This window comes from Bombina bombina, chromosome 2, assembly GCF_027579735.1.
Source record: "Bombina bombina isolate aBomBom1 chromosome 2, aBomBom1.pri, whole genome shotgun sequence".
NCBI classification, from domain to species: domain Eukaryota; kingdom Metazoa; phylum Chordata; class Amphibia; order Anura; family Bombinatoridae; genus Bombina; species Bombina bombina.
In genome coordinates, this window is record NC_069500.1 from 362,258,751 (window position 1) to 362,269,599 (window position 10,849).

Here is a 10,849-nt window from a genome sequence, read left to right on the forward strand (position 1 = left end):
ATATCGGATCGGGCCCTAGGTATCTATACAACATGAAAGCCTCTTGTATATATTTTATCTCCATGGTTATGGCCAATTGAGGACAGGTAAAAAAATGATTTAAGCAATCAGTGTTTTGTTTGCAGTGATGTTTTCTATATGGTAAGAGGGGCGTTGATGAACTTAATTAGAAATTAATATCTATAAATAAATGTTGCATTTTGACAGTTTTTGTAAGCACTGTCCCCTGTGTGGATTGGCATGTATGTATATATATATATATATATATATATATATATATATATGTGTGTGTATATATATATATATATATATATATATTTCTTTCATGTAATTGGCAAGAGTCCATGAGCTAGTTACGTATGGGATATACAATCCTACCAGGAGGGGCAAAGTTTCCCAAACCTTAAAATGCCTATAAATACACCCCTCACCACAACCACAATTCAGTTTTACAAACTTTGCCTTCTATGGAGGTGGTGAAGTAAGTTTGTGCTAAGATTTCTACGTTGACATGCACTTCTCAGCATTTTGAAGCCCGATTCCTCTCGGAGTACAGCGAATGTCAGAGGGACGTAGAGAGTATTACCTATTGAATGCAATGATTTTCCTAATGGGGGTCTTTTTCATGGGTTCTCTGTTATCGGTCGTAGAGATTCATCTCATACCTCCCTTTTCAGATCGACGATATACTCTCATATACCATTACCTCTACTGATAACTGTTTCAGTACTGGTTTGGCTATCTGTTATATGTGGATGGGTGTCTTTGGGTAAGTATGTTTTTATTTCTTAAGACACCTCAGCTATGGTTTGGCACTTTATGCATTTATATAAAGTTCTAAATATATGTACTGTACTTATATTTGCCATGAGTCAGGTTCATGTATTTCCTTTTGCAAATTGTCAACTTCATATTTGGGAAAGTTAATATTATTAAGAAATATTTTTCTTACCTGTGGTTTAGTCTTTTTTTCAATTGACTACTTGTTCAAATTGCTGGCTGTCTTAGGCTCGCGGGTGCGCTTAATGCTTCACTTTATTGCGTTATTCTTGGCGCAAAAATTTTTTTGGGCGAAAGGCACGTCCGTTGACGCTAGTTCGTCCTTTCCGGCATCATACTTGATGCAGGGGTTCACACAGGGTTGCGTCATTTCCGGATATGGTTGGCGTCAAAAACAAAATTCAGTTACGTTGTGCTTCATACTTGGCGCCCAATTTTTTTCATTATTTATTGCCCCATGGCTTTTGTCTTTTGCTATGTCAGAGCTATGCTATTTGCTTTTTTTTCCCATTCCTGAAACTGTCATATAAGGAAATTGATAATTTTGCTTTATATGTTGTTTTTTCTTTTACATTTTGCAAGATGTCTCAATCTGATCCTGCCTCAGAAGTATCTGCTGGAACTTTGCTGTCTGACATCGGTTCTACCAAAGCTAAGTGCATTTGTTGTAAAATTGTGGCGATTATATCTCCAAATGTCATTTGTAATAGTTGTCATGATAAACTTTTACATGCGTTGTCATGATAAACTTTTACATGCAGATAGAGTTTCCATCTGTAATAGTACATTGCCGGTTGCAGTTCCCTCAACTTCGAATGTACATGAAATACCTATGAATTTTAAAGGATTTGTTACTGATTCTATGCAGAAGGCTTTGTCTGCATTTCCACCTTCTAATAAGCGTAAGAGGTCTTTTAAAACTTCTGATAAAGTTGATAAAATTTCATATGACCAACAGCATAATGATTTATCCACCTCTGATGAGGATCTATCTGATTCAGAAGATCCTTCTTCAGACATTGACACTGACAAATCTACTTATTTATTTAAATTAGAGTATATGCGTTCTTTGTTAAAAGAAGTGTTAATTACTATGGATATTGAGGAAGCTAGTCCTCTTGATATTAAAACCAGTAAACGTTTAAATGCTGTTTTTAAACCTACTGTGGTTACTCCAGAGGTTTTTCCTATTCCTGATGCTATTTCTGACATGATTTCTAAGGAATGGAATAAGCCAGGTACTCCTTTTAATCCTTCTGCAAGGTTTAAAAAATTGTATCCTTTACCAGCAATTGCAATAGAGTTTTGGGAAAAGATCCCCAAAGTTGATGGGGCTATTTCTACTCTAAACTGCTAAACAAACCACTATTCCTGTGGAAGATAGTACTTCCTTTAAAGATCCTTTAGATAGGAAGATTGAATCTTATCTAAGGAAAGCCTATTTATATTCAGGTCATCTTCTTAGGCCTGCAATTACTTTGGCTGATTTTGCAGCTGTTTCAACTTTTTGGTTAGAGAATTTAGCGCAACAAGAATTGGATTCTGACATATCTAGCATTGTTCGCTTACTGCAACATGCTAATCATTTTATTTGTGATGCCATTTTTGCTATAAAAATTGATGTTAGATCATGTCTTTAGCTATTTTAGCTAGAAGAGCCTTGTGGCTTAAACCTTGAAATGCTGATATGACATCTAAGTCTAAATTGCTCTCTCTTTCTTTCGAAGGTAATCATTTATTTGGTTCTCAGTTGGATTCTATTATTTCAACTGTTACTGGGGGGGAAAGCAGTTTTTGTGCCTCAGGATAAAAAACCTAAGGGTAAATCTAAGGCTTCTAATCATTTTTGTTACTTTCGTCAAAATAAGGAACAAAAAACCTAATCCTTCCCCCAAGGAATCTGTTTCTAATTGGAAGCCTTCCATAAATTGGAATAAATCCAAGCCTTTTAAGAAACCAAAGTCAGCCCCTAAGTTTGCATGAAGGTGCGGCCCTCATTCCAGCTCAGCTGGTAGGGGGCAGATTAAGGTTTTTCAAGGATGTTTGGATAAATTCTATCCAAAATCAATGGATTCAGAGCATTGTCTCCCAGGGGTACCGAATTGGATTCAGAATAAGACCTACTGCGAGCAAATTTTCTTCTCTCACGCATCCCAGTAAATCCAGTAAAAGCTCAGGCTTTCCTGAAGTGTGTTTCAGATCTGGAGGTTTCAGGGGTAATCATGTCGGTTCCTTTTCAGGAACAAGGCCTGGGGTTTTATTCAAATCTATTCATTGTCCCAAAGAAAGAAAATTCATTCAGACCAGTTCTGGATCTGAAAATCTTGAATCGTTATGTAAGAGTATCAACGTTCAAGATGGTGACTATAAGGACTATTTTGCCTTTTGTTCAGCAAGGACAGTATATGTCTACAATAGACTTGCAGGATGCTTACCTTCATATTCTGATTCATCCAGAACATTATCAGTTCCAGAGATTCTCTTTTCTAGACAAGCATTACCAATTTGTTGCTCTTCCATTTGGCCTATCAACAGCTCCAAGAATCTTTTCAAAGGTTCTGGGTGCCCTACTCTCTGTAATCAGAGAACAGGGTATTGCGGTGTCATTATGTTCAGCAGAATCTCACACAAATCAACTTGTGTTGTTTCTTCGAAAACATGGTTGGAGGATAAATTTACCAAATAGTTTTTTTTATTCCTCAGACAAGGGTCAACTTTTTAGGTTTCCAGATAGATTCAGTGTCCATGACTCGGTCTCTAACAGACAAGAGACGTTTGGAATTGGTTGTAGCATGTCGGCGCCTTCCGTCTCAGTCATTCCCTTCAGTGGCTATGTGCATGGAAGTTTTAGACCTCATGACTGCAGCATCGAACGCGATTCCTTTTGCTCGTTTTCACATGAGACCTCTCCAGCTTTGCATGCTGAATTAATGGTGCCGGGATTATACAAAGATATCACAATTAATATCCTTAAATCCCAATATTCTACACTCTCTGACGTGGTGGTTAAATCACCAGTGTTTAGTTCAAGGGGCCTCTCTTGTTCGGCCGACCTGTACTGTGATCACAACAGATGCAAGTCTTTCAGGTTGGGGAGCTGTCTGGGGATCTCTGACAGCACAAGGAGTTTGGAAATCTTAAGAGGCGAGATTACCAATCAATATTTTAGAACTCTGTGCAATTCTCAGAGCTCTTCAGTTTTGGCCTCTGTTGAAGAGAGAACCGTTCATTTGTTTTCAGACAGACAATATCACAATGGTGGCATATGTCAATAATCAGGGTGGGACTCACAGTCCCCTAGCTATTAAAGAAGTATCTCGGATACTTGTTTGGGCGGAATCCAGCTCTTGTCTAATTTCTGTGGTTCATATCCCAGGTGTAGACAATTGGATTATCTCAGCCGTCAGACTTTACATCCAGGGGAGTGGTTTCTCCATCCGGATGTGTTTTCTCAGATTGTTCAGATGTGGAGTCTTCCAGCAATAGATCTGATGGCCTCTCATCTAAACAAGAAACTTCCCAGATACCTGTCCAGGTCCAGGGATTCTCAGGCGGAAGCAGTGGATGCGCTGACACTTCCTTGGTGTTATCAACCTGCTTATATCTTCCCGCCTCTAGTTCTTCTTCCGAGAGTGATCTCCAAAATCATCATGGAACAATCGTTTTTGTGCTGGTGGCTCCAGCATGGCCCCACAGGTTTTGATATACGGATCTTGTTCGGATGTCCAGTTGCCAACCTTGGCCACTTCCATTAAGGCTGGACCTACTGTCTCAAGGTCCGTTTTTCCATCAGGATCTCAAATCATTAAATTTGAAGGTATGGAAATTGAACGCTTAGTATTAAGTCATAGAGGTTTCTCTGACTCAGTAATTAATACTATGTTACAAGCTCGTAAATCTGTCTCTAGGAAGATTTATTATCGAGTTTGGAAGATTTACATTTCATGGTGTTCTTCTCATAAATTCTCTTGGCATTCTTTTAGAATTCCTAGAATTTTACAGTTTCTCCAGGATGGTTTGGATAGGGGTTTGTCTGCAAGTTCCTTGAAGTTTACAAATCTCTGCTCTTTCAGTTTTATTTCACAGAAAGATAGCTAAACTTCCTGATATTCACTGATTTCTACAAGCTTTAGTTCGTATTAAGCTCGTCATTAAATTAATTTCTCCTCCTTGGAGTCTTAATTTGGTTTTGAAGGCGTTACAGGCTCCTCCGTTTGAGCCTATGCCTTCTTTGGACATTAAACTACTTTCTTGGAAAGTATTGTTCCTTTTGGCCATCTCTTCTGCTAGAAGAGTGTCTGAGCTATCTGCTCTTTCTTGTGAATCTCCTTTTCTGATTTTTCATCAGGATAAGGCGGTTTTGCAGACTTAATTTGAATTTTTACCTAAGGTTGTGAATTCTAACAACATTAGTAGAGAAATTGTTGTTCCTTCTTTGTGTCCTAATCCTAAGAATCCTTTGGAAAGATCTTTACATATTTTGGATGTGGTAAGAGCTTTGAAATATTATGTTGAAGCTACTAAAGATTTCAGAAAGACTTCTAGTCTATTTGTCATATTTTCTGGTCCTAGGAAATGTCAGAAAGCCTCTGCTATTTCCTTGGCCTCTTGGTTAAACCTTTTGATTCTTCAAGCTTATTTGGAGTTGGGTCAAGACCCGCCTCAGAGAATTACAGCTCATTCTACTAGATCAGTCTCCACTTCGTGGGCTTTTAAGAATGAAGCTTCAGTTGATCAGATTTGCAAAGCAGCAACTTGGTTCTCTTTGCATACAATTACTAAATTCTACCATTTTGATGTATTTGCTTCTTCTGAAGCAGTTTTTGGTAGAAACGTTTTTCACGCAGCTGTTTCAGTCTGATTCTTCTGCTGATGTTTTAAGTTTTTCTTTTCTTCATGAGACTAATTTGGCTGTTGTTTATTTTTATCTTTCCCTCTCTAGTGACTCTTGCGTGGAGTTCCAAATCTTAGGTATTTGATATCCCACCATACGTCACTAGCTTATGGACTCTTGCCAATTACATGAAAGAAAACATAATTTATGTAAGAACTTACCTGATAAATTCATTTTTTTCATATTGGCAAGAGTCCATGAGGCCCACCCTTTTTATGGTGGTTATGATTTATACTCCTTTCTTTATCACCCCACTACTTGGCTATTCGTTAAACTGAATTGTGGGTGTGGTGAGAGGTGTATTTATAGGCATTTTGAGGTTTGGGAAACTTTGCCCCTCCTGGTAGGAAAGTATATCCCATACGTCACTAGCTCATGGACTCTTGACAATATGAAAGAAATTAATTTATCAGGTAAGTTCTTACATAAATTATGTTATATGTGTGTGTGTGTGTGTATGTGTGCACATATGTATATGTTTTGGCCACACACATGTTGAAATGAGAGAACAATGTCTATGGCCAGTAGAAAATGCAAGTGTTAAGTGTGTAGTGCCAGATTCCCAAATGTAATATTCCATATGTTTTTCCCAGAGTATAGTCAGACATGCATAGCCTGTTTAGTTCATGTAAATGTGAGCATACAAATTATTGTTCATATACTGAGGCCGAATTATCAAGCCGTCAACTGTGCTGCATTCGCCGGCACCAATACTCTCCAATACTCTCGCCTAACATCGCGGCCGCGGACCTGAATACGATCGCCATATTTATTAAAAAAAAATTAAAAAGCTGCGCACCAAGTACGGGGCGATGAGCAGTGGACTGTTGTTAACTAACAGTCATTGATCTCGCTGCTATTTGGCTTTTTCTCAACTTTATTTATACCCTGTCACTAAACACCGCCACTATACTAAAATGTTTAACCCCTATCCTGCCGCTCCCGGACCCCGCCGCAACTTTAATAAAGTTATTAACCCCTATCCCGCCGCTCCTGGAGCCCACCGCAACTTTAATAAAGCTATTAACCCCTCTCCCGCCGCTCCCGGACCCCGCCGCCACCTAAATAAATGTGTTAACCCCTATCCTGCCGCTCCCGGACTCCGCTGCCACCTAAATAAATGTATTAACCCCTATCCTGCCATTCCCTTACCCCACCACCACTAAATTAATGTATTAACCCCTAAACCCCTGGCCTCCCACATAACTATCACTTACTAAACCTATTAACCCCTAAACTGCCAGCCCCCCACATCGCCATAAACTAAATTAAGCGATTAACCCCTAAACCCAACAATCTGCTAACTTTACATTATAATTACCTCATCCCTATCTTATAATAAATTTAAACTTACCTTTAGATTTAAAATAAACTATATTAAACTATTAATTAACCTACCCTAACTATTATACTAAAATTACATAAAACTAAAAATTAAATGAACTATATTACATATTTAAAAACCTAACCCTACTCAAACTTTAAATCTACTATTAAAAATTACTAAATTACAAAAAATAAAAAACACTGTTACAAAAAATAAAAAAACCACAGTATCAAAAATAAAAAAGAATTGCACATAATCTAAGAGCCCTATCAAAATAAAAAAGACCCCCCCCCAAAAAAAAAAAAAAACTAGCCTTTTGCGGGGCATTGCCCCAAAGAAGGGCCTTTTGCGGGGCATTGCCCCAAAGAAATCAGCTCTTTTACCTGTAAAAATAAAATACAAACACCCCCCCAACAGTAAAACCCACCACCTACAAACCCCCCAAAATAAAACCCTATCTAAAAAACCTAAGCTCCCCATTGCCCTGATAAGGGCATTTGTATGGGCATTGCCCTTAAAAGGGCATTTAGCTCTTTTACTGCCCAAAGTCCCTAACCTAAAATTAAAACCCACCCAATAAACCCTTTTAAAAAAAACTAACACTTACCACCGACGATCCACTTATAGTTTTCGAAGACCGGACATCCTTCCTCATCCAAGCTTCAGAAGTCCTTAGCGAAGCCGGCAGAAGTCTTCATCCAAGCGGGCAGAAGTAGTCATCCAGACGGCATCTTCTATATTCATCCATCTGTCCCGGAGTGGCTCCATCTTTAAGACATCCGGCGCGGAGCACCCTCTTCTTCCGATGGTCAACGATGAATGAAGTTTCCCTTTAAAGGGACACTAAGCCCAAATTATTTATTTCATGATTCAGATAGAGCATGTAATTTTAATCAACTTTCTAATTTACTCCTATTATCAATTTTTCTTTATTCTCTTGCTATCTTTATTTAAAAAGCAGGAATGTGATGCATAGGACCCGGCCCATTTTTGGTTGAGAACCTGGGTTATGCTTGCTTATTGGTGGGTAAATGTAAGCCTCCAATAAGCAAGCGCTATCCATGATGCTGAACCTAAAATGAGCTTGCCGCTAAGATTTACGTTCCTGCTTTTAAAATAAAGATAGCAAGAGAACGAAGAAAAATTGATAATAGGAGTAAATTAGAAAGTTGATTAAAATTTCATGCTCTATCTGAATCACAAAAGAAGAAAAAAATTGGGTTCAATGTCCCTTTAAGGTACGTCATCCAAGATGGCATCCCTTACATTCCGATTGGCTGTTGCAATCAGTCAATAGGATTGAGCTTTCATCCTATTGGCTGATCCAATCAGCCAATAGGATTGAGCTTGCATTCTATTGGCTATGGTTGGTTAGGTGGTGGGTTTTACTGTTGGGGGGGTGTTTGTATTTTTTTTTTACAGGTAAAAGAGCTGATTTCTTTGGGGCAATGCCCCACAAAAGACCCTTTTAAGGGCTATTGGTAGTTTAGTGTAGGCTAGGGTTTTTTATTTTGGGGGGTCTGATAGGACTCTTAGATTAGGTGTTATTTTTTGTAATAATAGTAGATTTAAATAACTTGAGTAGGGTTAGGTTTTTAAATATGTAATATAGTTAATTTAATTGTTAGTGTAATGTAATTTTAGTATAATATGGCTAGATTACGAGTTTTTGTCGGTAAGGCTTGCGGGTCTAACGCTCTTTTTTTCCCACCGCTCCCTTAAGCCAACGCTGGTATTACAGGTTTTTTTAAACCTGGCGTTAGCCGCAAAAAGGTGAGCGTAGAGCAAAATTTAGCTCCACATCTCACCTCAATACCAGTGTTGCTTAAGTCAGCGGTGAGCTGGCTAAACGTGCTCGTGCACGATTTCCCCATAGGAAACAATGGGGCTGAGCTAGCTGAAAAACAACCTAACACCTGCAAAAAAGCAGTGTTCAGCTCCTAACGCAGCCCCATTGTTTCCTATGGGAAAATAAAAAATATGTCTACATCTAACATGAACCCCGAGTCTAAACACCCCTAATCTTACACTTATTAAGGGATTTTTTAGTTTTTTAAGGGGAGATTGGGTGGGTTTTAGAGTAGGGGTGTGTGGGTGGTGGGTTTTAATGTTGGGGGGGTATTGTATTTTTCTTTTACAGGTAAAAGAGCTGATTACTTTGGGGCAATGCCCCGCAAAAGGCCCTTTTAAGGGCTATTTGTAATTCATTATAGGGTAGGGAAATTTTATTATTTTGGGGGGCTTTTTTATTTTATTAGGGGGATTAGATTAGGTGTAATTAGTTTAAAATTCTTGTAATTCTTTTTTTATTTTCTGTAATTTAGTGTTTGTTTTTTTTCGTAATTTAGTTTATTGAATTTAATTGTAATTAATTGTAGGTAGTTTAGGTAATTTATTTAATGATAGTGTAGTGTTAGGTGTAATTGTAACTTAGGTTAGGATTTATTTTACAGGTAATTTTGTAATCATTTTAGCTAGGTAGTTATTAAATAGTTGATAACTATTTAATAACTATTGTACCTAGTTAAAATAAAAACAAAGTTGCCTGTAAAATAAATATAATTCCTAAGCTAGCTACAATGTAACTATTATATTGTAGCTAGCTTAGGGTTTATTTAATAGGTAAGTATTTAGTTTTAAATAGGATTAATTTATTTAATTATGTTAAATGTATTTCGTTTAATTTAAATTATATTTAAGTAGGGGGGTTTAGGGTTAGGTTTAGACTTAGGGGTTAATACCTATAATATAGTAGCGGCAACGTTGGGGGTGGCAGATTTGGGGTTAATAAATGTAAGTAGGTGTCAGTGATGTTAGGGACGGCAGATTAGAGGTTAATAAAATGTAACTAGTGTTTGCGAGGCGGGAGTGCGGCGGTTTAGGGGTTAATACATTTATTAAAGTGGCGGCGATGTCCGGTCGGCAGATTAGGGGTTAATATATTTATTATAGTGTTTCCGATGTGGGGGGGGGGGCTCGGTTTAGGGGTTAATAGGTAGTTTATGGGTGTTCGTGTACTTTGTAGCACTTTAGTTAAGAGTTTTATGTTCCAGCGTTAGCCCATAAAACTCTTAACTACTGACTTTTAAATGCGGTAGAAGTCTTGACAGGAGAGGGTGTACCACTCACTTCTTCCAAGACTCGTAATACCAGCGTTAGGCAAATCCCATTAAAAAGATAGGATACGCAATTGACGTAAGGGGATTTGCAGTAGCCTCGAGTCGCGGAAGAAAAGTGAGCGGTAGACCCTTTCCTGCCTGACTCGTAATACCAGCAGGCGTTAAAAAGCAGCGTTGGGACCTCTCAACGCTGCTTTTTAAGGCTAACGCCAAACTCGTAATCTAGGCGATAGGGTAGGTTAATTAATAGTTTAATATAGTTTAATGTAATTTTAGTATAATAGTTAGGGTAGGTTAATTTATAGTTTAATATAGTTTATTTTAATTCTAAAGGTAAGTTTTAATTTATTATAAGATAGGGATGAGTTAATATTTAATGTAAAGTTAGCGGGTTGTTAGGTTTAGGGGTTAATAGCTTAATTTAGTTTATGGCGATGTGGGGGGCTGGCAGTTTAGGGGTTAATAGGTTTAGTTAGTGGTAGTGATGTTGGAGTCCAGGGGTTTAGGTGTTAATAATTTTATTACAGTTGCGGCGGGGTCCGGGAGAGGCGGGATAGGGGTTAATACATTTATTTAGTTGCGGCGGGATAGGGGTTAATACATTTATTTGGTTGCGGTGTGCTCTGGGAGAGGCGGAATAGGGGTTAATACTTTTATTTAGTTGTGGCGGTGTCCGGGAGTAGCAGAATAGGGGTTAATAACATTATGTAGGGGGCGGCAGATTAGGGG